General features: G+C 47.8%; 1 protein-coding gene across 1 annotated transcript in view; it reads left to right on the top strand.

The window, feature by feature from the left end:
• TRIM67 (tripartite motif containing 67) overlaps positions 1 to 27,950 on the top strand; it is a 257,154-nt gene that overhangs the window by 60,317 nt on the left and 168,887 nt on the right. The window lies entirely within an intron of this gene.

The following is a 27,950-nucleotide window of genomic DNA, read 5'->3' on the forward strand; positions in this document are numbered from 1 at the left end:
TTGGAATATTTTAATTGAGCAATTGCATTTAACAACTTGCACTATGACATTCAGAAAGCAGCTTTAATATATTTGTTTCATGTAGCTTTTGGATCTGGTGTTTAGAAGTATAAATGGCACTGTATAGTTTTTATGAAGTGCACTGTTTTCTTTATGGAATGTGTTTGTCAGATATGTAAGCAGTTTTTCTCTACAGTATAAGAGGTGTACAGAGGAGCTATTTGGTCAGTCATGGTCTTGTGTTTATGTAATATTTATGATTATTCTACTATTCCACACCTTAAATTCTGACCTAGTTTGGGATATAAACTTTTTAAATAGTGTATAATGAAGTCCATATTCAAATGCTAGATGGCTAGTAAAACTAGCCAGGTAAGCTTATCCAGCTAACTTTGCTGAGATATTCAGCAGTGTACTTACACCGCTGAATATACTTGGCTATATCAAAGTTAGACAGAAGTCCTAAAGTTATCCAGTTAAGTTACTGGTAATGCTGAAAATTGGCGTTTTTACCATAGACACTGAATGGGAGAAAACCTTTAGTAAATGACCCCCTTTTAGCCAGATAACTGGTTCTGCCCTGTAACACCTTCTGTCCCACCTCCAAGTTACCAGGTAACTGTTTATCTGGCTATTTTGGAGCCAGTTAGCATGGTAGGATTTTCTAAATCCCAAAGTTTGTTTGGCAAAGTCTGAACTTAGCTGGACAAATGGCACTAAATATGGACTTCAGTATGTTTTTTTATTTTTATTTTATTTAAAAACTCTTCTATACCGTTGTTAAGTTAGATAACCATCACAACGGTTTACAGCAAGGCACGAAAATGAAAATATGAGTGGTATAGATTACAAATTAATCATGTACCATCATAGTGCCATCATACCATCCAAGCTAGATTACTGTAACTCCCTTCTACTCGGACTTCCCACAAATACTATCAAACCCTTACAGATGGTATAGAACGCTGCTGCCAGAATCCTCACAAACTCCAACAAAAGAGATCATATCACTCCAATCCTCCGTAACCTTCACTGGCTTCCTATCAAACATAGGATTCTCTTCAAAGTCCTTACAATCGTTCACAAAGCGACTCACAAACTCACGCCCATTAGGTTAAGCACACAACTTCAACTTCATACATCTTCCAGACCCATCAGAAGTGCGTACAAAGGCACACTGTATGCCCCGCCTGCAAAAACATTACTAAGGAAACGAGCACTATCCTCCGCAGGTCCCCACCAATGGAATGCGCTCCCCCCAGACCTAAGACTTGAACCTAGTCATCAGGAATTAAAAAAACAACTAAAAACCTGGCTCTTCCGCCAAGCCTTTCCTGACACTTAACGCTGCCCAGATGCTCACATACCCGTGTACTATATATTCAGGTCTCACCCTCGTTTACCCATCCCTTTGTGCCTTATTAAGATACTGTGCATTATTCTATATAATGTGCTCATAGACACTTTATTGTATATAATTTATAATTTATACTTTATAGTATACACTGCGCTTTATGGGGCGGATTTTCAGAGCCCTGCTCGCCTAAATCCGCCTAAATCCGGGCGGATTTAGGCGAGCAGGGCCCTGCGCGCCGGTGCGCCTATGTTCAATAGGCCTACCGGCGCGCACAGACCCCGGGACTCGCGTAAGTCCCGGGGTTTTCAGAGGAGGGTGTGTCGGGGGCAGGCCCGATCCGCGCGGCGTTTTCGGGGCGTGTCGGGAGCATTTTGGGGGCGGGCCCGGGGGCGTGGTTACGGCCCGGGGCGGACCGGGGGCATGGCCGCGCCCTCCGGACCCGCCCCCAGGTCGCGTCCCGGCGCGCTAGCGGCCCGCTGGCGCGCGGGGATTTACGCCTCCCTCTGGGAGGCGTAAATCCCCCGACAAAGGTAAGGGGGGGGTTTAGACAGGGCCGGGCAGGTGGGTTAGGTAGGGGAAGGGAGGGGAAGGTGAGGGGAGGGCAAAAGAAAGTTCCCTCCGAGGCCGCTCCGATTTTGGAGCGGCCTCGGAGGGAATGGAGGTAGGCTGCGTGGCTCGGCGCGCGCCGGCTATACGGAATCGATAGCCTTGCGCGCGCCGATCCCGGATTTTAGCGGATACGCGCGTATCTACTAAAATCCAGCATACTTTTGTTTGCGCCTGATGCGCCAACAAAAGTATGCCAAATCGCACTATTTGAAAATCTACCCCTATGGTTCTACCTGTTATTTTGTACTACACTATGATACTGAGTTCAAACGTTTCTTGTAACTATACTATGCTATGTTCAATTTGTACTTTGTACCATTGTTTTATTTAAAAGCCCCTCCCTTTTGGGGCATCTCACTGTTTGATGTAAACCGGAGTGATTTGTATTTCCAACAAGAACCTCGGTATATAAAAATTAAAAATAAATAAAAATAAATAAATAGTACGGTAACAATTCATTACATTAAACTATGTGTGTAAGTTAAGCTTGTCTGTTGGGAACATATTAGTCAGTTTGAAATTAACATTAATATGCATTTGTAGGTTACAAGTAACAACTTCTAGTTTGGTGCGTCCTTATCAATCAACTGTTTTTCTCCTTCTCTTTATCTTTATAAAAAGCTTGTTTAAAGAGCCAGGTTTTCAGATTGGTTTTGAATATTTTCAAATTTCTCTGCAGCCTTATTTCGAGTGGCATGGTGTTCAATAGCACGGGGCCAGCCAGTGATAGTGCTCTTTCCCTTACTTGCGTGAGGCGTGCTGTTTTGACAGAGAGGACAGTTAGTAGAGCCTTATTAGCAGATCTCAGGTTTCTTTGCGGGACATGTACGCGCAATGCAGTGTTAAGCCAGTCAGCTTTTTCATCGTGGATTAGTTTGTGAATTATGCATAAAGCCTTATATTGAATTCTTTGTTCAATTGGAAGCCAGTGTAATTTGGCGAGCGTTCCTGTAATGTGGTCATTCTTTTTTTTGCCAGTCAAAATTCTAGCAGCTGAGTTTTGTAATATTTGCAGTGGCCGAATTGTAGATTGTGGTAGTCCTAAAAGTAGGGAGTTACAGTAATCTGTGCTTGCGAATATCATTGCCTGCAGAACTGTGTGGAAATTGTTTAGTGTTAGAAGAGGTTTTAGTCTTCTTAGGATCATTAGTTTCACATATCCTTCTTTTATTTTCAATGAGATGTGTTGTTTCATGTTTAGCTCAGGGTCAATTATTACTCCTAGATTTCGTACTTTTGTTGCTAGCTCAATGGCTTGGTTATTTTTAATTGTGAGTGTTGGTTGAATGTGGTGTATGTTTTTACGTTCAAGGTGTAAGAATTCCGTTTTGTCGATGTTTATTAGCAGTTCCATCTGATTTAAGAGCTGTTTGATTATTTCAAGATACATATTGGCAAGTTTCATTGTTTCTTCAACGGTGTTCACAATGGGTAGCAGTAGCTGTATATTGTCTGCCTATAAGTAATGTATGATTCCAAGATCCGCTAGTAGGTGACATACCGGGAGGAGATAAATGTTAAAGAGTGCTGCCGACAGGGTTGATCCCTGTGGGACACTGGTTAGCAGTGTGACTTTGTCTGAGAGTGTATTCTTGATTTGTACTTGAAAACATCTATTGTTTAGGTATGACTCAAACCATTTTATTGTTTTATTAGTGAGACCTATTTCTTTCAGTCTATTGAGTAGTATTTTGTGATTTACCGTGTCGAATGCTGCGGAGAGATCTAATAGAACTAGAATGTAGTGTGTTCCTGTATCAAAACCTCTTAAGATATTATCTGATAAAGCTAATAGCAGAGTTTCAGTACTGTAGTGTTTGCAAAACCCATGTTGCGTTGGGTATAATATGTTATTACTTTCAATGTGGTTTGACAATTGTTTTTGTACTGTTTTTTCTATTAGTTTGGCTAATAGGGGTAAGTTTGAGACTGGTCTATAGTTATTGAGATTTAGGGGGTCAAGGTTCTTTTTCTTAATTATTGATTTGATAATAGCTCCTTTCAAAGTGTTCGGCATTACTCCTTCATCTAGTGAGAGGTTGATGATCTTAGTTAGAGTTGGGGTTATTGTGTTGGCAAGTTTTTTAGTTCAGTAATGGGAATGGTGTCAATTACGTGGGTGGCAGGGTTCATTTGATTTATCATTTTCTCAACTTCATCTTGTGATATCTCTTCAAATTCTGACCAGTTATTTTTTTTTTTCAGGTTCTCAATTTTATCTTTAAAGAATTGAGCTACCTCGTTGCATTGGTTCTCTTGGAGGGTTAGGTGGTTGTTTATATTGTCACTTATTAGATTCTATACTATGTTAAATAGGGTTCTGGCGTTATTTGAAAATATTTCTATTTTTGATCTGTAGTATTTTTTTTTTTTTGGGTGTCTAAAATTGTTTTTTTTGTAGTATGCTAGTTGTTTCCTGTACTTTGTTAAATTCTCAGAAGTTTTGTTATTTTTCCATTCTTTTTCTTTCTTTCTAAGGCTTCATTTTATTTCTTTGATTTTTTCACTATACCATGGATTATTTAGCTTTGATTCTTTTATGCGGGCCATTTTCATAGGGTTTAATTCATTAGCCAAAGTAGTGGTTCTGTTTAACCAGTCAGTTGTTGCATTGTGGCTATTTACGTAGTTAGTGTGTGTTAATTCTTCAATTAGTTAGTCTTTGAGTATATCGATGTTGAAAGGGGGATGGTATGAGAATTCAGCTGGTTCTGTGTTTTGCTTTATTATTGGTCTTGTGTGCTTGATCTGAGAGTTAATGAGGAAGTGGTCTGACCATGGGATTTGTGTGTATTTGGTTTTTATGTTTTCAAGGAAGCTACTGTTAATGAAAGTAAGATCTAATGAGTGGCCAGCTTTGTGTGTTGATTTATCTGTGATCAGTTTGAAACCTAATGCCGCCATTATGTCAATTAGTGTTTGGCAGGTATTAGATAGGAGGAGAACGTCCATGTGAAGATTAAAGTCACCTAATATTATGGTGGGTTTGGAGGGATTTAGATGAGTTGTGAGAATTCTATAAGTGGGGAGATGTTTAGTTCAAGGAGACTGGGTGGGCAGTAGACCAGGCAGATTTGAAAATGGTTCGTGTCAAAAAGGGCAATTTCATGATTCATTGGTGCTGAGATTGAGAGTAATTTAGTTTTAAATATTTTTTCAATAATTAATAGTATTCCGCTACCTCTTTTATTTATTCTCGGGATTGAGAAGACTTCGTAGTTTTTGTTTGGTAACTGGTTCTTTAGAACTACATCTGATTTTTTTAGCCATGATTCTGTTATTGCTATAAAATTAGGTTTTGTGTCATATATCAGGTCTGTGATGAGGGAAAGTTTTTCGTCACTGATTGTGCATCGACAAGAAGAAAGGAGATCATTAGTAGTTTGTTTAAATTGGTACTGTTGGTGCGTTTACAGGAATTAGATTATTTGTAGTCATATTGTTTTTTTATTTTACGGCTGTGATTGAATTTATGTTGTCGTTTCATTGTGTTGTTTGCATACTTACCCTTTCCTGTGCTTACTTGGATGGTGAATGTCAAGCTTGTGGTGGTTGTGTGTGTCATCCTGTTGTTGGGTAGGTGGTGTTCTTTTTCAATTTGTATTCTTTCCTGGTGTACAAGGGGCTGCATGAAGGGGCATACAAAGGGGCATGCCCCTTTGTTGCGCCCCTTTGGTGTGCACCGCTGGCGCGCGGCGCCTCCAGGGTCCCTGTTCTTCTTTTAACCTCGGCGTCCCCCGATGACGACAGCTGCGTCACCAAGGGGGGAGGGGCACAACCCAGAAGTCTTGGCTCACAGTGGGAAACCTGTTAGGAGAGAGAGAGAAAACCTGGGAAATAAAAACAGTGAGAAGTCCAGTAAAAGAGCCTCGGATGGTTTCAGAGGCAGGTAGGCACGGCGCCTCCGGGGTCCCTGTTCTTCTTTTAACCTCGGCATGCCCCGATGACGACGGCCGCATCACCGAAGGGGGAGGGGCACAACCCGGAAGTATTGGCTCACAGTGGGAAACCTGTTAGGAGAGAGAGAGAAAACCTAAGAAATAAAAACAGTGAGAAGTCCAGTAAAAGAGCCTCGGATGGTTTCAGAGGCAGGTAGGCACCATGTATCAGTAAACAGAAATAAAGGTTAAAAAATAAAAACAACAACAACAACAAAAATAAATATATAAGATAACTTTTTTATTGGACTGTGACTAGTTTCCAAAGCTAATACTTTCCTCTTCAGGTCAAAATTCAAATAAGCAAAAGATATTTCAATTCTTGTTGCACCCGTTGGTCACAGACGGCTGCGACCTCTGATGCTCACCTCCTTTTTCCCTGCACCAGTGATTCTTGGAAGGATAGCAGTCTCCGTCTGCAAATGCCACCTTCCGTGGCGCCCCCGGGATGGCGTGGGTGAGCCTGTCCGCCATCTTGAATCAGGGATTACCTAGGGCATGCACGAGCGTGCCAGGCTCTCTCTTAAACATGTCATGGCAGGAACCTCAGGGGCGTCCCCTCCGCATGATGTCACCAGCCAGTGTATTTAAGCTATTCAGACTTTGCTTCCTATGAGTTAGCAAGGACTTCCTTCCTGCTGAATTCCACTCCACTTGGAGATGCTTCGTTGTTCGCTACTCTGAACTCATTCTTGCACTCCGGGTCTTGAACGCTTTAGGTACCCGCTCCTCGGGGGCCTTGTCACATTCTGGCTATCCGCTCCTCGGAGGGCCTTCCTGCCTGGAGAATCCATCTACTCATACTGGGACCCAGCCTTGTTCAGCCTTGTGAGTACGCTACTCATTTACTACTATCCTGCTGACAGAACCTTCGGTGTACCCCATGCCTTGGGCCACTACTGTGCTCGCCTCAGCATACCTGCTTCTACACTTTGGAGTGTGTACCCTCATCTATTCTGCTCTGCTGACCTCCTGCACTTCTCTTACCAACATCGGTGCTGATTCTCTGCGTACTCCACGCTACGGAGCCACTACCGGATCTACCCCTGAGAAGTGTTCATCTAGAGGAGGAGTTCCCTGGCGTACCCTGCTCCGCGGGCCACTACCAGGGATATCATCGCTGAGCCACCTTACTACTCTGGACTGTGTCTTCCTCCTCACTCGGTGGGTACTTCACCTATGTTCCATACTAATAAAGTCTCGTTACTAACTGTGTCCGTCTCACCTGAGGCCACGCCTATCATGGTGAGTCCCCACAGGGCTCCTCCCTGTCCACCTGGCCAAAATGGTGAGAAGGACAGTGAAATGCTAAGAGAAATTAGGGAAGCTAACCAAACTGGTTGAGTAGTAACAATGGGAGATTTAAATTACCCCAGTATTGACTTAGCAAGGGAAACTTCAGGGCATGTTAAAGAGATAAAGTTCCAGGATGGAATAAATGACAGTTTTATGGAGCAATTGGTTCAGGAATCAATGAGAGAGGGAGCAATTTTAGATTTAATTCTCAGTGGAGTGCAGGATTTGATGAGAGAGGTAATGGTGATGGGGCTGCTTGGCAATAGTGATCATAATATGATCAAATTTGAATTAATGACTGGAAGGGGGTAGGGATGTGCAGGCAAAAGGTTTTCGTTGCGTACGTGATCCGTATTCGTGGGAGGTCAATTCCGTTTCATGCGGAAGTATGGAGAATTCAATAAGTTGTCGATCTGTAAATACGTTACTACTAAATTAACTACAACCCCCCACCCTCCTGACCCCCCCAAGACTTACCAAAACTCCCTGGTGGTCCAGGGGTGGGGTCCGGGAACTCACTCAGACCCTCGGTGCTAGTTTCATAATGGCGCCGATAACCTTTGTCACAGGGGCTACGGTGCCATTGGTCAGCCCCTGTCACATGGCCATCGGTGCCATCTTGTGCTCCTACCATGTGACAGGGGCTGACCAATGGCACCGGTAGCCCCTGTGACATAGTATGGGCAAAGGCTATCGGCGCCATTTTGAGTCCTGGCGTCGGACGGCAGGTCGCTCCGGGACCCCCGTTGGACCCACAGGGACTTTTGGCCAGCTTGAGGGGGCCTCCTGACCCCCACAAGACTTGCCAAAAGTCCAGCGGGGGTCAGGGAGCGACCTCCTTTCACGCCATCCGTCCGATCCCAATACTCAAAATGGCGGCAATCGGTGCCATTTTGAGACTCAAAATCGCCGTCCCGCCAATACTCAAAATGGCGCCGATCGCCGTCATAGTGAGGGCAAAGGTGGTCGGCACCATTTTGAGTATTGGCGGGACGGCGATTTTGAGTCTCAAAATGGCGCCCATCACCGTCATAGTGAGGGCAAAGGCGATGGGCGCCATTTTGAGTATTGGCGGGACAGCGATTTTGAGTCTCAAAATGGCGGCAATCGGCGCCATTTTGAGTATTGGGATCGGACAGACGGCGTGAAAGGAGGTCGCTCCCGGACCCCCGCTGGACTTTTGGCAAGTCTTGTGGGGGTCAGGAGGTCCCCCCAAGCTGGCCAAAAGTCCCTGTGGGTCCAACGGGGGTCCCAGAGCGACCTGCCGTCCGACGCCAGGACTCAAAATGGCGCCGATAGCCTTTGCCCATACTATGTCACAGGGGCTACTGGTGCCATTGGTCAGCCCCTGTTACATGGTAGGAGCACAAGATGGCGCCGATGGCCATGTGACAGGGGCTGACCAATGGCACCGTAGCCCCTGTGACAAAGGCTATCAGCGCCATTATGAAACTAGCACCGAGGGTCTGAGTGAGTTCCCGGACCCCACCGCTGGACCACCAGGGAGTTTTGGTAAGTCTTGGGGGGGGTCAGGAGGGTGGGGGGGTTAAATTTTTATTTAGGCCGAATAAAACCGAAATCTGTTTAATACGTGGGGAGTCGCGATGCGTTTCGCCTCCCCACATATTTAACAGATAGCAAAAAATAAGTTGCGGATTACAAATACGTGGAAAACGGATGCACACCTCTAGAAGGGGGACAGTAAGTAAATCCACGGCTGTAGCAGGCTAACCGGTCTATAGTTTTCCGGATCACCCCTAGATCCCTTTTTAAATATAGGGGTTACATAGGTCTGAAATTTCATTTTTTAGTTCTCTCAGGACCGTGGGGTGTATACCATCCAGACCAGGTGATTTACTACTCTTCAGTTTGTTCATCAGGCCTACCACATCTTCCAGGTTCAACATGATTTGGTTCAGTAGATCTGCATCGTCACCCTTGAAAACATTCTCTGGAATGGTTATTTCTCCAACATCCTCTTCAATGAACAAAGAAGCAAAGAAATCATTTAATCTTTCCACAATGGCCTTATCTTCTCTAAGTGCCCCTTTAACCCCTTGATCTTTCAATGGTCCAACCAATTCCCTTGCAGGCTTTCTGCTTTGGATATATTTTAAAGTTTTTATTGTGAGTTTTTGCCTCTATGGCCAACTTCTTTTCAAATTCTCTCTTTGCCTGTCTTACATTTTAATTCTTATGCTTTATCCTATTTTCTTCAAATGGATTCTTCTTCCAATTTTTGAAAGAAGATCTTTCGGCTAAAACAGCCTCTTTCACTTCACCTTTTAACCATGCCAATAACTGTTTTGCTTTCCTTCCACATTTCTTAATGCATGGAATACATGTGGTCTGTGCTTCTAGGATGGTATTTTTTAACAATGTCCACGCCTGTTGCACACTTTTTACCTTTGTAACTGCACCTTTCAGTCCATGCCGGGAGCCGGCTGCCGGACCGAGGCTCACCTCTGAGGGATATCGAGAATCACCTCAGGAAAATCTTGACTGTGGGAGGGACCTTTAGGTTTCGCCGCATGAGAAGCGGGGCTCTCGTCTTACAGGTAATTTTCCTTCTTATTTCTTGTTGTAAATGTTACACTATTCTCTTTTGGATAGTGTCTGCATCTGCTATGGAGAAGGAGAAATACAGAAGAGCTGAGCTGGCTGCACGGGTTTATATAGGGTGACATCAGCTTTGAAATCTGACTCCGTCTCCCTTCTGCTAGCAGGAGAGTACAATATCCTTTGGTCCTGAGTCCATCTGGCTACACGCTAGGAAATCCTTCTTAAACTTCAGGAGTGTAATAATAACAACTCTTCCTGGGCAAGAGAGATCCCTGACATGATCTAATAAAGGAATTTATCTACCGTCCATGTTAGGATAATTTCAGATATACTATTTTTCCTTTGATTCTCCCCAGGTTACTGGCCCTCCATATATTGTTTCTTTTCAAAGAATGATGTATTAGTTAGTGGATAATAAGTTGTTTATTTAATTCTGGGTAATTATCATATTATATATAATATGAGATGTTTCTTGTAATCATCATTCTGTTTACAAATATAAGATTTTGTCTTGCTTATTTGAGTTGAAATCAATAAAAATAAAATTAAAACAAAAAAAACAAACAAAACGATGTATCATTCCCCTATGGTTGTGTGACGTATATGGCAATGTAACGCTGCTGCTGCTGGATGTTCTGCCAGACCCCTGTGCTGTTGGTGTTGGGATACAGCACTGTAAGGCTGCTGCTGGATGTGCTGCCAGACACTGTGCTGTTGGAGTATGATAGTCTAAGGCTGCTGCTAGATGTACTCTAGACCCCTGTAGTATCAAGCCCCTCTGTTGTTGATGGGAACATGTCAGGAGGTAGGAGGAGGAGTGAAGCTCCAGTGTTGTTGTTTGGGATATATCAGGAGGTACCAGGATGCGACAGGCTCCAGTGTTGTTACATAGTGTTACGATCCCGGTCACTAGCCTAGTGACCGGGCTCTTACCTGCCTCCGCGGCGCCGCGAACCGCCAGGTTTCTGGCCTCCAGGGCCGCATGGCAGCGGCGTCTCCTCGTGGAGACGCCGTCAGGAACTCCTCCCCCCAGCTCTGGTACGCGCGCGCGAGGAGCTGCGTTTTGAGGCGTCTGTACCCGGATGTGCAGACACGCCTCTTTTGACGTCAGCTGATTGAGATGGGGATTTAAGCCGGGACTTTTGAAGATGAAATTCGCCTTGCAACGAGGTTTCTCTTCGGAGTGCTAGTTGCCATCGTTTATCTGCCTGGTTCCTGATCTCTGCCTGCCTGACTCCAGTATCGTCTGCCTGCCTGGTTCCTGACTTCTGCCTGCCTGACTCTGGTATCGTCTGCCTGCCTGGTTCCTGACTTCTGCCTGCCTGACTCTGGTATCGTTTATCTGCCTGGTTCCTGACTTCTGTCTGCCTGACTCTGGTATCGTCTGCCTGCCTGGTTCCTGACTTCTGCCTGCCTGACTCTGCTGTCTGCCTGCTTAGACCCCGGTTCGTATCGCTTCCTTGGATTCGTCTGTTATCTCCTAAGACCCAGCGGTCCGGGTCCCTACGGGCTCCTCCTGGGGGGATCTCGGGCTTCCAGGGCGAAGACTCCTAAGCCCTAGCGACCCGGGCCTCTACAGCTCCTCTGGAGGGGTCACGGGTTTCCAGGTGAAGATTCATCGTTTCATCTAGTCTGCCTCCCGTCCGTCTCCCTGCGGCGGTCGGCCCAAGGATCCACTTCCGGATTGGTCAATCACAACAGTTTGCAAGGCCATGGATCCGGCAGATCTCGCTGGGCTTCAGGCCATTCCTGGGTTGGCACAACGCCTGGTGCAGCAGCAACAGGTGTTGGATTCATTAGTAGCCACGGTTGAGCGCATGGCTACTCGAATGGACAATGAACCTCCTGGGCAGGCTCCGCCTCCTGTTCTGGCTCCAGTAGTCACATTCCAGACTCAGACCCAGCTGCCTGCTCCTTCTCGTTATGCTGGGGATGCCAAAGCTTGCCGTGGATTTCTCAATCAGTGCTATGTGCGGTTCGCTTTACTTCCCAATCAATTTCCTACTGATGCAGTCAAGGTGGCGTACATTTTCTCCCTGCTGGATGACAAGGCACTGAATTGGGCATCGCCTATGTGGGAGAAGAATGATGCCGCTCTCTCGAATCTGGACCTCTTTGTGGCTGAGTTCAGGGCCGCGTTCGACGAGCCTGCTCGCCAAACTTCAGCGACTTCGGAGCTCTTGCAAATTCACCAAGGAGCACGTACACTGGCAGAGTACGCTCTGGAATTCCGCACCCTGGCGCTTGAGGTGGGGTGGCGAGATGATGCCCTTCGGGGGATTTTTCTTGAAGGTCTAGCGGGCCGGATTAAAGACATTCTTGCTGCCAGAGATCTCCCTGAAGACCTCAATGCTCTCATAGAGCTCGCTGGACGCATTGATCAGCGGTTGCAACAACGGGCTAGAGAGGTACGCCCGCTACGGCGTATGTCGCCACTAGCGCCGGTCTCGTCCAGACCTCTTACCTCTGTTCCCCGGTCTACGGGGGCTACCGCAACACCATCTTCTGATGAGCCAATGCAGCTGGGAAGAACTACCCTGACTGAGGAGGAGAAGCGCCGCCGCAGGACACAAGGACTGTGTTTATATTGCGGCGGGAAAGGACATTTCCTGTCGAATTGCAAAGAACGGCCGGGAAACGCTCACACCTAGGAGTAAGGGAGGAGTGTCCCCTGGGCTGTCTGAATGCTGCTCCTCAATGTACGGTACCGGTAACTTTAAAATTTCCCGAGGAGTCTTTTGAGACTCGGGCTCTGATCGACTCGGGGGCTGGAGGAAACTTCATTGCTCAGTCTCTGGTGGAGCGCCTGCAAATAGCTACTCAACCTCGGGAGCCTCCTTTGCGAGTCACCTCCATTCAAGGAACCCCATTGGCCGGGAGTATCTCCTTGGTTACAGCTCCGATTTCTCTCCAGACCGGCCTGTTCCACAGCGAGGTGATCTCTTTCCTGGTTTTGGAAAAGTCAGTACATCCTATAGTTCTTGGCCTACCGTGGTTACAGCAACACTCTCCTATAATTCACTGGGACGATTTACAGATTGCTCAATGGAGTCCACAGTGCTTCCAGTCCTGCATTACTACTACTGGGAGTTCTCCCATTACTCTGGCACATGCGGGGCCAATCCTTCCGGCGGTGTACAGCGAGTTTTCCGATGTATTTTCTAAGGAAAAGGCGGAGTTGCTGCCATAACACCGTCCCTTCGACTGTGCCATCGAGCTTCTTCCCGGTACTACACCACCCCGGGGGTAGGGTGTATCCTTTATCCCAACCTGATACTAAAGCCATGTCTGATTATATTAAGGAAAACCTCGCTAAGGGGTTTATACGTCAGTCTAAGTCTTCTGCGGGGGCAGGATTCTTTTTTGTAGCCAAAAAGGACGGATCTTTACGTCCTTGCATCGACTACCGAGGTTTAAATAGGATTACTAAAAAGAACCGCAACCCGTTACCATTGATCCCTGAACTTTTGGATAGACTCCAGGGGGCTCGAGTTTTTACCAAACTGGACCTAAGAGGGGCCTACAATCTAGTGCGCATCCGTCCCGGTGATGAGTGGAAGACTGCTTTCAACACCCGGGACGGGCACTACGAATATCTGATTATGCCATTCGGCTTGTGCAATGCTCCTGCCGTATTCCAGCATCTCATGAATGAGATTCTTAGGGAACTGCTAAACACTTGTGTCATTGTCTATCTGGATGATGTTCTCATCTTTTCGCAAGATTTGGATACTCATCGCCGACAGGTCCGGCAAGTTCTTCAGATTCTCCGAGACCAGCACCTTTACGCCAAACTGGAAAAATGTCTCTTTGAGCAGGACTCTTTGCCTTTCTTAGGGTATATCGTGTCAGCCACAGGATTTCGCATGGACCCAGAGAAGGTTTTGGCCATCAAGAAGTGGCCTCAGCCTACAGGATTAAAGGCGTTGCAACGCTTTCTGGGCTTCGCCAACTTTTACAGACACTTTATTCCAGGATACTCCCGGCTGGTGGCACCTTTGACAGCCTTAACAAGAAAAGGAGCGGATGTTCGCCACTGGTCTACGGAGGCTTGTAAAGCGTTTCAAGATTTAAAAGACGCGTTTCTATTGGACACTTGCCTACGACACCCTGATCCGTCACGTCCCTTCATAGTGGAGGTAGATGCGTCCAGTGTAGCGGTAGGTGCAGTACTTTCACAGCACTCTAGTGCAGGAACTCTACTCCCATGCTCGTATTTCTCGAAAAAATTCACTCCTGCCGAAAATAATTACGGTATCGGCGATAAAGAACTTCTCGCCATCAAGTTGGCGTTTGAGGCATGGAGGCAGTGGCTAGAAGGAGCTCAGCACCAAATCACGGTGTACACTGACCATAAGAACCTGGAGTTTCTTTCTCAAGCCCAACGCCTCAATCCCAGGCAGGCGAGGTGGTCATTGTTCTTTAGTCGGTTCGATTTTATCCTCAAGTACCGACCCGCCTCTAAGAACATCCGAGCCGATGCTCTGTCCCGTAACACCATCCTCGAGGAAAGGAGTGACTCTCCACAGTATATCATTGACCCAGCCAGGATTTCTCTTGACTGCACTGGTGTATCTCCGCAGGGACGAGTAGTAGTACCTCGACGAGACCGAAGGAAGGTTCTGGAGTGGGCTCACGACTCCCTTACAGGAGGTCATGCCGGCCGAGTAAGAACTCTCACTCTTTTGAATCGATTCTACTGGTGGCCTCGGGTACGTCAGGATGTTCAGGAATATGTGGCATCCTGCCCGGTATGTGCCAGGCAAAAGCCACTTTCTGGTCGACCTTGGGGCCTACTACAACCTTTACCAATTGCCACAGAACCATGGACACACATTGCCACAGACTTTGTGGTAGATCTCCCTCCTTCGGAGGGTAAGACTGTAATTTGGGTTATTGTGGACCGTTTTTCTAAAATGGTACATCTAGTACCACTGGACAAACTGCCTTCTGCACCTGATTTAGCAAATCTGTTCGTACAACACATCTTTCGAGTCCATGGTCTTCCGCAAAGTATAGTCTCTGACCGTGGACCTCAGTTTACCGCTCGCTATTGGCGAGCCCTTTGCAAACAGTTCGGGGTTCAGTTGAATTTCTCTACCGCTTTTCACCCCCAAAGTAATGGACAGACGGAAAGAATGAATCGGTCCCTCAAGTCTTTTCTCCGCAGTTTCATTTCAGAGAAAAGAGATAATTGGGTTGCGTTATTGCCTTGGGCAGAATTCGCATATAATAACCATGAACACTCTGTCACGGGCCAATCACCTTTTCAAACGGTTTTTGGTCGTCATCTCAAACCACCTGTTCCAATTCCTGTGGAGGTGGCATCTCCTGCGGCTCAGTCAGCAGCGACTCAATTTCATCACCTATGGTCGTCACTTCAGCATCGTCTTTCGTCTGCAGCACAGAAAGCACAGACAACAGCGAATCGTCATAGACGGGCTGCTCCAACACTACTACCTGGTACTAAAGTATGGTTAAGTACCAAGAATTTGCACCTTTCAGGTTGCTCTCGCAAGTTGGCTCCTAAATTCTGTTGTCCATTTCCAGTGGCAGAACGTATTGGATTGGTATCCTACAGACTTCGACTGCCATCATTTATTTTATTTATTTATTTATTTATTTATTTTGTTTTATATACCGGCAACCGTTTGCACATCGTGCCGGTTTACAGATAACTTACAACCAAGGATATATAGGCAAAACCTTTACATGGAACATTGCTCAATCAGCTGACGTCAAACATTCCATCATCATTGCGCATTCACAATGTATTTCATGTGTCCCTGTTAAAACCTGTGGTCCACTCACGTTATCATCACCTCACTCAGGATGATGTCTCAGCATCGTCTCCTGGGGACCCGGTCTATCAAGTACACGAGGTACGGGATGTACGATTTCACAATCGTCGGTGGGAATATTTGCTAGCCTGGGAAGACTGTGGTCCTGAGGAAGATTCCTGGGAACCTGCGCGGAACATTCTGGATAAGACTCTGCTGTCCCAATTTCACTTGGACAACCCTGGAAGGCCCGGTCCTTTAAAGAGGGGGCGTAAAGTGGGGGGTACTGTTACGATCCCGGTCACTAGCCTAGTGACCGGGCTCTTACCTGCCTCCGCGGCGCCGCGAACCGCCGGGTTTCTGGCCTCCAGGGCCGCATGGCAGCGGCGTCTCCTCGTGGAGACGCCGTCAGGAACTCCTCCCCCCAGCTCTGGTACGCGCGCGCGAGGAGCCGCGTTTTGAGGCGTCTGCACCCGGATGTGCAGACACGCCTCTTTTGACGTCAGCTGATTGAGCAGGGGATTTAAGCCGGGACTTTTGAAGATGCAATTCGCCTTGCAACGAGGTTTCTCTTCGGAGTGCTAGTTGCCATCGTTTATCTGCCTGGTTCCTGATCTCTGCCTGCCTGACTCTGGTATCGTCTGCCTGCCTGGTTCCTGACTTCTGCCTGCCTGACTCTGGTATCGTCTGCCTGCCTGGTTCCTGACTTCTGCCTGCCTGACTCTGGTATCGTTTATCTGCCTGGTTCCTGACTTCTGTCTGCCTGACTCTGGTATCGTCTGCCTGCCTGGTTCCTGACTTCTGCCTGCCTGACTCTGCTGTCTGCCTGCTTAGACCCCGGTTCGTATCGCTTCCTTGGATTCGTCTGTTATCTCCTAAGACCCAGCGGTCCGGGTCCCTACGGGCTCCTCCTGGGGGGATCTCGGGCTTCCAGGGCGAAGACTCCTAAGCCCTAGCGACCCGGGCCTCTACAGCTCCTCTGGAGGGGTCACGGGTTTCCAGGTGAAGATTCATCGTTTCATCTAGTCTGCCTCCCGTCCGTCTCCCTGCGGCGGTCGGCCCAAGGATCCACTTCCGGATTGGTCAATCACAACAACATAGAACATAGAAACATAGAAATGATGGCAGAAAAAGACCAATTGGTTCATCCAGTCTGCCCAGCTAGCTCCCACACTTATTTTCCCATACTTATCTGTTTCATCAACCACCAAGTTCAGGGCCCTTGTTGGTAACTGTTTGATTCAAATTTCCTGCCATCCCCTGTCATTGATGCAGAGAGTAATGCTGGAGTTGCATCAAAGGTGAGCATAAGGATTAATGGTTAAGGGTAGTAACTGCTGCATCAAGCAAGTTACCCCGATGCTTATTTACCCCAACTGCACTATGGGTGACATGTCAGGAGGTAGGAGGAGGAGTGAAGTCCCAGTGTTGTTGATGGGATTGAGTCATAAGGCAGCAGGCTGAGTCAGATCCCAGTGTTATTGATGAGGATGTGTCAGGAAGCAGCAAGATGTGACAGGTCCCAGTCTTGTAGGCGACGTGTCAGGCCGGCAGCAGGATGTGACAGACCCCAGTGTTGTTGTCGGGGACATGTCAAGAGGCAGCAGGATGTTACAGACCCCACTGTTGTTAAAGGGGACAGTCAGGAGTTAAGCTGATTTTGTCAGAACCCACTACTCCTCGGCCTCCCCACCTCGAGCATCAAACCTCTCCAAATGTTACAGAATGCCGCCACCAGATTCCTAACCAACACCCACAAAACCAACCACATTACACCGGTCCTCATGGAACTCCACTGGCTTCCAATATCTCACCGCATTCTCAATAAAAATCTCTCGCTTATACACAAAGCTCTACACAGCTCAAATATACACTGGCTAGAGAACTCCCTCCGTTTCTTTACCTCCAACCAAACCACAACAGCAGCTTACAAAGGAACCCTTGTCACTCCTCCTCCTAAGATCACCCACCTCAAATCTACAAAAGAACGTGCCCTATCTCTGGCAGGACCCACCCTCTGGACCACGATGCCCCCTGACCTCCGCCAAGAACCATGCACTCAAAAATTTAAAAAAACCCCTCAAGACCTGGCTCTTTAAAAAGGCCTTTCTGCAATAACCCCTCGCTAACTACCCCCCCATTTCCTGCCCCCTCCCTCCAGCAACCCGCCCTCCATCACCTTACCCCCCTCCCCCCTCATCCTCCTCCCTAGAGACCCCTGGAAAGATTCTCTAGCCCCACCAGAAAAATATTCCCCAGCCCCCCCTGGAAAAATACTCTGCAGCCCCCCCTAGCTCTCCCTCCATAAACCTGCTCCAATTCTCGTACCCCCTTCCTAAATCTAATTAGTATGCACCCCAAACCTTTGTCGTAATTATATATAGTATGTATCCTAAACATGTATAGTATGTACAGCATTTTTTCCTAAACGTATATTTTCTCCTATATGTATTTTTTCTCCTATATTTTTTCCTGAACATGTATATTCTTCTTCTCGGCAAATGCATCGAGGGCAGGCCTGCGCAATCGGCGCCGCAGACCCACCGGGGTAAGGCCTTTAAATTCCACACTTACCCTCGGAAGGTCCACCGCCGACCGCGAGGCTACCTTGCGCCGTCCGCACCGTTGGTAAAGCCCGCCTCAAGCCAGTCCCTCCTGGGACCAGCCAATCAGTGCGGTCGCACCCGACAGCCAATGGAACCAGGCCCCAGAGGCCTTTAAATTTCAAACCCGGACGGCGAATCCTCCTCTTCTTCTCGGCGAATGCATCGAGGGCAGGCCTGCGCAATCGGCGCCGCAGACCCACCGGGGTAAGGCCTTTAAATTCCACACTTACCCTCAGAAGGTCCACCACCAACTGCGAGGCTACCTTGCGCCGTCCGCACCGTTGGTAAAGCCCGCCTCCAGCCAGTCCCTCCTGGGACCAGCCAATCAGTGCGGTCGCACCCGACAGCCAATGGAACCAGGCCCCAGAGGCTTTTAAATTTCAAACCCGGATGGCGCCGCGCGCCGAAGGAGCGCGACAAAGGGGCCTGCCCCCTTTGTGCACCCCTTAGTGCAGCCCCGCCGGGCAGCCCCTACTCTTGAAATTTGAAGCTACATTAATCAAGCCCTGCGATCTCCCCATTCAAAATCAAAGAGCTCCAGTCTCCAGCTCCCCTCCAGCAGGGATCTGCTGGCACTTGCCACAGGCTCCATAGCAACTCTTTCTCCTTCTACTACACTGACGATCTACCGGTGAAAGAAGAACTGCCCAGGCCTGCGCACTCGGCACTAAAGCCCATCAGGGTAAGGCCTTCGCTTCTACTCTTACCTCCAAAGGGCTCCCGCCAACCACGAGGTGCTATCGACACTCCTCCACCACCTGCCTTCCCACCACTCCAACAACCAATGCTCTAATCACAGTATCTCATTCAAACAGCTTCTGCATTCATCGAAGCTTCATCCTGTATTATCTCCTTTCACTCTAACATCCTGTATTCCTTACACAATTAGGCCAAAATGCCTTATGATCTCCCTATATTGATTCACCATCATAGTTTGCTCCTCATTGGAAAAAAACCTCTCATGCTTAACCGCCCACTTACCTACAAATCCCTCATCCCCATCATGATCTCCCCCACTACCCAATTTTTAGGCCTTGCTCTATTCTCTATTATATTATTCAACGCCCAATCTCTCACCAAGAAAACGCTGATCCTCAACGACCTTCTTCGTGACACAAATCCAGACTTCTGCGCCATAACAGAAACATGGCTTAAACCCACGGACACTGCTCTTATAAACCAGCTACCAACACAGACCTACGATTTTTTCTCCATCCCGAGACAGAAAAAAAGAGGCGGGGTATTCTCCTTGCAGTCAAAGTCTCTGAAATTCTCACAATATCCAATTAACTCATCTTCTAAACTAGAAACAGGCCTCTTCAAATCAGAACATCTTCAAATCCTCCTGGTCTATGCCCCCGCAGGCATTCTAGATTCTGATGCATCTCCCATTCTTGAAATAATAGCATCACACCTAAATCTGGACTCCCCAGCTATAATCCTGGGAGATTTTAACTTACATGTAGACAACTCCACTCACTCAACCAACTGTGAAGCCTTCCTAACCGCCATGTTGGCCATGGGATTCAAGCAGGTAATCAACAAACCTATCCACAAAGCGGGTCATACACTGGATCTCATCTTTATAAACTCAGATATTTCACATACAGCGCAACCAGTGTGCAAACAAGTCCCTTGGTCAGACCACGCCTTAATTTCTTCCACCTTCTCACTGACACAACCGAGCAACAAACATTGCCCCCTACCATCATTTCTTTATAGGAAAACTTGCTCCTCTGAGCACCTCACCAAATACCTAGCCCTAGAACGTCCTCTCATTGATGTCTCCACCCCCAACTCGGCCCTCCACTCCTGGTCCAAAATAACTGAATCAGTGGCAAACATACTGGGGTAGATCTTAAAAACATACGTGCGCGCGAACAAAAGTACGGTGGATTTTATAAGATACGTGCGTAGCCGCGCGTATCTTATAAAATCCGGGGTCGGCGCGCGCAAGGGGGTGCACATTTGTGCAACGTGCACGCGCCGAGCCCAGCGCGCGCTGCCTGTTCCCTCCGAGGCCGCTCCGATTTCGGAGCGGCCTCGGAGGGAACTTTCCATCGCCCTCCCCCCACCTTTCCCTCCCTTCCCCTACCTAACCCACCCCCCCGGCCCTATCTAAACCCCCCCTTACCTTTGTTAGCAGATTTATGCCTACTGAAAGCAGACGTAAATCTGCGCGCGCCAGATCACTCGGGGGCTGGTCTGGAGGCCTTGACCACGCCCCCGGTCTGGCGCCACGCCCCCGGGCCCGCCCCTGAAATGCTGCATCACGCCCCCGAAACGCCGCGTCATTCCGCAACGCCCCCCGACACGCCCCTTTTACGAAGCCCCGGGACTTACATGCGTCCCGGGACTCTGCGCACGCCGGCGGCCTATGCAAAATAGGCACGCTGGCGTACGAGGGCCCTGCGCGTGTAAATCCGGCCGTAAATCCGGTGTGTAAATCCGGCGCGTAAATCCGCGCGCAGGGCATTTAAAATCTGCCCCACTTTGTCCATTGACAACAAAAAAACTCAAACACAATGCGTCCAAAAGACAACCTTGATTTAACGATGAACTTCGTGAACTCAAACATCTCCTTCGTCAGAAAGAAAAGAAAATAGCACAAAGCCCCATCATCGACCACCCTCTCGGATTACAAATGTACCCTCCACCTATACAAGAGTTTTACTTTGAAAACAAAAAGGGACTTTTATGCTCACAAGATCCATAATATCATCTTTGACTCCAAAGCTCTTTTTGCCTACGTTTCCAATCTAACAAAAACCAATGCTCCAGACATTCCATTCGACGAAGCTCAACCAAAAGCAGATGAGCTGGCCCTTTTCTTCAGCAAAAAAATCACCAACCTTCTTACACAGCTTACACCTAATACATACTCACCTTCCAACACATATCTCCACCCCAACAAAGACATTTCTTTCAAATACTTCGAACCCATTACAATTTCAGAGATCCAAACTGTTCTGAAGAAAATGAAGCCATCCTCACACCCTTTTGACCAAATCCCGACCAAACTGCTTCTGCTAATCCCTGATACAATCCCTAAAACACTGGCTGGCATTATAAATTGTTCCTTATCCCAGGGAATCTACCCAGACGACCTAAAAATGGCCTCCATCAAACCGCTTCTAAAAAAAACGAACCTAAATCCCAATGATCCCAACAGTTTCTGTCCGATCCCCAACCTCCCATTCATAGCCAAAGTTATGGAAAAATTAGTTAACACACAATTATCGGACTACATTGAAGATCACCAAATTCTGTTTCCTAATCAATACGGATTCCGTAAAGCATTAAGTACAGAAACACTACTCCTTTCCCTCACAGACTACCTCCTCACTGGCCTTGATAAAGGCCAGGCCTACTTATTAATCCTCCTGGACCTCTCGGCTGCATTCGATACAGTCAACCACTCCATCCTCCTAAATCAGCTGGCGAACATCGGCGTTACAGGCACAGCACTGGCCTGGTTCAAAACATTCCTTGGGAACAGAGGATACAAGGTCAAAATACACAATAAAGAATCTCACTGTTATCCATCCTCACTAGGGGTTCCTCAGGGCTCCTCCCTCTCACCAACGCTCTTCAATATTTACCTTTTTCCACTCTGCCAGCTGCTAACCAAACTGAACCTGAAACATTTCTTATATGCAGACGATGTACAGATCGTGATCCCCGTAAAAGAATCCATTAATAAAACCTTAGAATTTTGTGAAAAATGCCTGCTAGAGATCAACTACCTCCTCACCAGTCTAAATTTAATTCTCAATTCTTCAAAAAGTGAATTCCTTCTTATATCCCCGGAAAACAATAACATCACCACTAACCCACCAGCCAACCTTCAAATTTCTCATGTAAGAGACTTAGAAGCTATCATTGATAACCGTCTTAACCTACAATCATTCATCAACCAAACAACTAAGGATTGCTTTCACAAATTACATGTCCTCAAAAGAATTAAACCACTCTTCCACTTTCATGACTTCAGAACAGTTCTGCAAGCAATAATCTTCTCTAAAATAGATTATTGTAACTCTATCCTATTAGGGCTCCCAGCATCTCATACCAAACCTCTACAGATGGTTCAGAATATGGCAGCCAGAATTCTGACTAACTCAAGGAGAATTGACCACATTTCCCCAATCCTCAAAGACCTACATTGGCTGCCAATTCACTACAGAATCATTTACAAGTCCATTACTACTATATACAAAGTCATCCATCTCCACGCTCCACTCAACTTACAAATCCCTTTCAGTAAACATACCTCCGACAGACCCATCAGAGAGTCATATAGAGAATCACTTCATGTTCCACACTCCAAAACCTATCAACACAAATCCCTCAGAGACCGAGCATTCTCAACAGCAGGACCACCATTATGGAACTCCATCCCATCAGACCTGCGAAAGGAACCCTGCCTACCAACGTTCAGGAAAAGGCTCAAAACATGGCTTTTTAAAAAAGCCTTTCCAGACCCCAACTGATCCTTATCTCACCGTCAATTTACTATCAGACTTCACCAGTACACTGTTAACAATTACCATCACAACATAAATTCTACAACATTGTAAATAATTGCTCTCTCTGTTAGATTCCTATTGCCTTTTTCTTTTTCTGCTCCCAGTTGTGCACCTTCCTGTTTTATTGTAACTGCAATTTTCTAACCACGCACCTGTTAAAGTTTATTGTATTCTCACTTTGGTTTTTTCACCCCTTGTTAAATGTAAACCAGCATGATGTGACAGCTGTCATGAATGTCGATATAAGAAAAACACTAAATAAATAAAATAAAATATTTTCTCCTCTCACATGTATCTCCAAGTATCTGAAATATGCTCAACTTATCCTTAAACTCTCATAGTATAAATATATTTCATGCCCCCCTCAAACCCCCTCCCCATCCACCTTTTGCTGCCCTCCTCTCCTTTTGATTTTCCCTACAACATCTATAGTGCCATCATATTAATCTTTTTCAATTTTTCTGTTTCAGTTTTTCCAGTTAACAACCCCTCCAAGTCGCTCTTTTCCCTGTTCTATGTAATTCATTACGTTCCATGTAAACTGATATGATGTATCTAAGAATACCGGTATATAAAAGCTGTTAAATAAATAAATAAATGAATAGGGCAAGGGAGGCAGAAGGTGTCAGTGCTTGTTGGCCCCAGTGATGGTAAATAAAGCAAGGCAGGCAGAAGGTGTCAGTGCATGTTGGCAGCTGTGATATTGGTAAGGGCAAGACAGGCAGAAGGTGTCAGTGCATGTTGGTACTTGTGATGTTGGTAATGTCAAGACAGGTAGAAGGTGTCAGTACATGCTGGCCACAGTGATGGTAAACAGGGCAAGGCAGGCAGAAGGTGACAGTGCATGTTGGCCACAATGATGGTAAACAGTGCAAGACAGGCAGAAGGTGTCAGTACATGTTGGCCACAGTGATGGTAAACAGGGCAAGGCAGGCAGAAGGTGACTGCATGTTGGCTCCTGTGATATTGGTGAGGGCAATTCAAGCAGAAGGTGTCAGTTTATGTTGGTCTCAGTAATGGTAAACAGGGCAAGGTAGTTAAAAGTTGTCAGAGCATGCTGGCCCCTTGTAATATTGGTAAGGGTAAGGCAGGCAGAAGATGTCAGTACATGTTGGCACCTGTGATGTTGGTAAGGGCACGGCAGACAGAAGGTCTACACACTGCTGCTGACTCCCAGGCCTGAGAAGCTATTCCCAGGGCCACAACACACTAATGCTGAGTCCTGCTATGTCCCCAAAACTGCCAGTTGGGCCACACAAACAACACACTGCTCCTACCTCCCAGGCTCGAGAAGCCAATGTCAGGGACACAAAAATAACCAATGATAACTCCTGCTATGTCCCCAACTCTGCCATTTGTGCCACACTTCAATAAACACACGTTGCTGCCTCCCAGGCCTGAGAAGCCATTTTCAGCACCACAACACACCAATATTAAGTCCTGCTGTGTCCCCAACACTGCCAGTTGGGCCATACTTCAAACATACATACTGCTGCTGCCTCCCAGACCTGAGAAGCCAATCCCAGGGCCACAAAACACCAATCCTGAGTCCTGCTGTGTCCCTAACACCTCCAGTTTGGCCACACTTCAACAAGCATACTGCAGCTGCCTCACAGGTCTGAGAAGCCATTCTTAGGGCCTCAACACACCAATGCCAAGCCCTGCTGTTTCCCCAACACTGCCAATTGAGCCCACTTCCAAAAACACTCTGTTGCTACCTTCCAGGCCGAAGAAGCCATTCCCAGGGTGACAACACACCAATGCTGAGTTCTGCTGTTTCCCCAACACTGCCAGTTGGGCTACATTTCAACAAATACTCTCCTGCTGCCTCCCAGGTCTGAGAAGCCAATCCCAGGGCCACAAAACACCAGTGCTGAGTCCTGCTGTGTCCCAACACTATCATTTGGGCCAAATACATCCTGCTTCCTCCTGCCATGTCTCTAAAAGCACCACTGGGGCTAACATGCACTGACACCTTCTGCCTGCCTTACCCTTACCAACATCATGGTGCCAACATGCACTGACACTTTCTACCTATCTTGCCCTGTTTACCATCACTGGAGCCAACATGCACTGACACCTGTCTGCCTTGCCCTGTTTGCCATCTCTGGGGCGAACATGAACTGACACCTTCTGCCTGCCTTGTCCTTACCAACATCACAGAGGCCAATATGCACTGACACCTTCCTCCTGCCTTGCCCTTACCAACAGGGGACACAGCAGGACTTAGCATTGGTGTTTTGAGGCTGGCTTCTCGGGCATGGGAGACAGCATCAATGAATTTGTTGAAGTGTGGCCCATCCTCTATTCCTGCATTGTCAGTGTGGCCTGTTCTCCCTCACCAGCATCAGCTCCTGCCTGTCTCCTCCATCCTGAAGGGGAGGCTAACACACTACTAATTAATCCTTCTAATACAGGGTCTTTAGCTTACAGCTCTCCCATCTCTGCTTCAGGATATGCTTTCAAGAGACATTCTTCTACCTCTGATTCAGAGGAGGATGACAAACTGCTACAGGTGCTTTAGGTTTTACCACTTCCAAGGCACTGGTAGTTGTACTCTGCAGCCTCATAGCAAGCACACCTAGGGGAGGTCCAGGACAGAGAGCACTCTGTAGCATGTCCCCTGCTGAGGAACACAATGGGAGGGCAGGAGGAGCCAGGTCTCTGGATGCCCATAATAATATGGGCACCAGGCTTGCTCCTCCTGTGTAGGTGACTGATAGGCAGTTTGGGGGTCTGATTTTGAATTGGTGCTCTGGGTTTAAATCTTTCAGGACTCTCTTGTGTCCTGGTTGGTTGGCCTCATAGCACCAAGGGAATTAGGGATGAGCCTGGAGGGCAGTATGAAAAGGGGTTGCTATGAACTCTGCCCGTGGGTTTCCCCGCGAGCAGGCTCCTCACCTTGCATTACTGCTGCTGTGCCTGACGCGGCTGGACGCCGCCAAAGTCGGGCCTTCACCGCGGTTGGAGCCGCGGACTCTGTGTTATCTTGCGGCCCGGAGTCGCCCATCTTGCCTGCTTCATCGCGGCACGGAGCCGCTGCCGACGTCCTGCTCTTCTTCGCGGCTGGAGGCCGCAAGCCCCGAGCTGGATTGGCAGCTGGAGGCGCCCTCGGGGCCTCCTGCAGCAGCTGGAGCCGCTGCTGTCATTGGGGCTTGCTTCCTAGGCCCAGCCCTGCTTCTGCGCGCTGACATCGGTATAGGGCCGCTGTCCACGGTCCTCCTAGGTGCGCAGCCATGCCTCTCTTCCAGATTTAAAGGGCCCATGGCCGGATATGCCCTGGGCTCCACCTTCTGACTGTTTCCTGTGCTAGCCCTATAAAAGGGCTGTTCCTGCATTCCGTCTTCGCCTTGCATTGGAGTTACTTCAGTCCTGGAGGCTTCTGCCTGCCAGCGCTCCGTCATGTCTTTTGTCTTCTTCGTGGGAGCTCCTCGTCTCGTCTTGAACCATGTCTTCATTGCCTGAGGTCCCCGTCCAGTTGTCCTGGTGTCTCGTCTCCTGATGTCTCACTTCCTGGTGTTCCAGCCCTCCTTGGTGTTTTGCTTTGGTGCTCCTGAGCCTTCTGTTCTGTCAGCCGTTGATCTCCGGGTGACGCTTATCCTTCTTGGGAGATGCTGCAGTGTCTAGTGCTTTTTCTGCTCTTACTCTTGCTCTGGCTTGTGAGCAAGCTCTTGGGCCTGACTGTGGAACTGGGGTACTTCAGGGGTGGGCCTTGGCAGTGCCTAGTTTGGTGAACAGTTGCGGGGTAGCTGATCTTGGCACTTGTGGGTTGGTGGCTTTGCCCAGCTCCCTTGGGACGGTTCCTCTGGGTTTTGTCCCTGCTCTGCTTATCAGCTTGGGTCAGCCTTTTTCCTTTCCCTCGGCTGCTCCCTGTGCTTCTTCAGGTACTGTTTTTGGGGGGGTGGTTCCTTAGTGATCTTTCTGTGTGGGGAAGGCCAGGCTTTTTTCCTGTTGTCCCTGGGCACTCATTTGATCCTGGGACCAGTATTTTCTGCACAGGGGGGTCCGGGGCCCAGTTCAGCCTTGGTCCATCGGGTTGGGGGTGTGAGTTCAGGTTTGGCGAATGTGTCCAATTTTGGGGGAGTGGGTAATTTTCCAAGTGTTGATTTGGGTTGCCAGGGGGTCTCTTCTGGTAATGGGGTTCCCAATGTTCCTGTTGGTTTTCCTTCGGTGGGATGGGACACCAATTTTTCTGTTTTGGGCTCTTTGCCTTTTTTCTGTTGTTCATGGTTCTTCTGAGGCTGGTGTTGCTGGGCAGTCTCAGGCGGTAGTGTCTGGTGGGGGGGGGGGGGGCAAATTTGGGGTCTCGGGGGTCCTGATTGTGTTTTTTAGCTGGACAGTCATTACAGCACTGGTACTGATAATCTTGATCGTCCTGGTCCTTCTCTGTTGGAGAGTTGGAGAAACCAACAGGCCACGGTGGTACGTCTGACAGGTGCTTCATTGGAGGTCCAGGGTTTGGCGTCTTCTGAATTTGATCCCTTCCTTCCAAGTCATGCTGGTGCCTGGCAGTCTGCAGATCCTCCTCTTTGGCAGGACAATGTTGCCGCTGGTGAGTATAGGACATCTAGGGGTGGAAATGTTATGGGTCCAGGAGCATCTGGTTTTCCTTGCACTACAGTGCCTGCTCATAATGTGCCTCTGTCTGACAGGACAGATGCGAAGGGCGTTCACACCATGATGCAGTTCCTGGTTGTATCGGGGACCCGGGCCCTTCTAGGTCAGGGGCCAAATTCGATGCGGCTGGAGTTGTTCCTAGTGTGTTGAGTGTTTTGGGTGAGAAGGATAATAGTGAGAAGGCGCAGGCTGATAGTAAAGATGAGGATAAGTTTAAAGGTGGGAAAAAGAAACGTAAGCGACACGGGAGCAACAGGAGGTCTAGTAGCTTTGACTCTAGTTCTTCCTTGAGTTCATCTTCTTCCTCCTCGTCCAGGGACAATGTGGGTACAGTTGAATTGGCTCACTGGGCAGATAAGGGTGCGCCGGCATTGGTTGCTCTTACCAAGTTGTGGGAAGAGGTTTCTCATAGGAAGCAGAACAGGAAGTGTAAGTACATTGATATCTTTTGCTTATTAAAAGGCAGGAGGGGTAAGTGACAGGGTAAAAAGAAAGGTAAAGCTGAATGCCATCCTTGTATGGAAGGGAAAGTCCCTAGAACAATATTGATCTGGGTCCAGTGTTTCTTCTGGTTGGCTAGTATGGTGGGTCATTATGATCCATCTCAGTATGACTCTTTGTTGACTTACACTGACACTATCATAGGGGCTCATAAG

This window comes from Rhinatrema bivittatum, chromosome 3 (assembly GCF_901001135.1).
Source record: "Rhinatrema bivittatum chromosome 3, aRhiBiv1.1, whole genome shotgun sequence".
Classification (NCBI taxonomy): Eukaryota; Metazoa; Chordata; class Amphibia; order Gymnophiona; family Rhinatrematidae; genus Rhinatrema; species Rhinatrema bivittatum.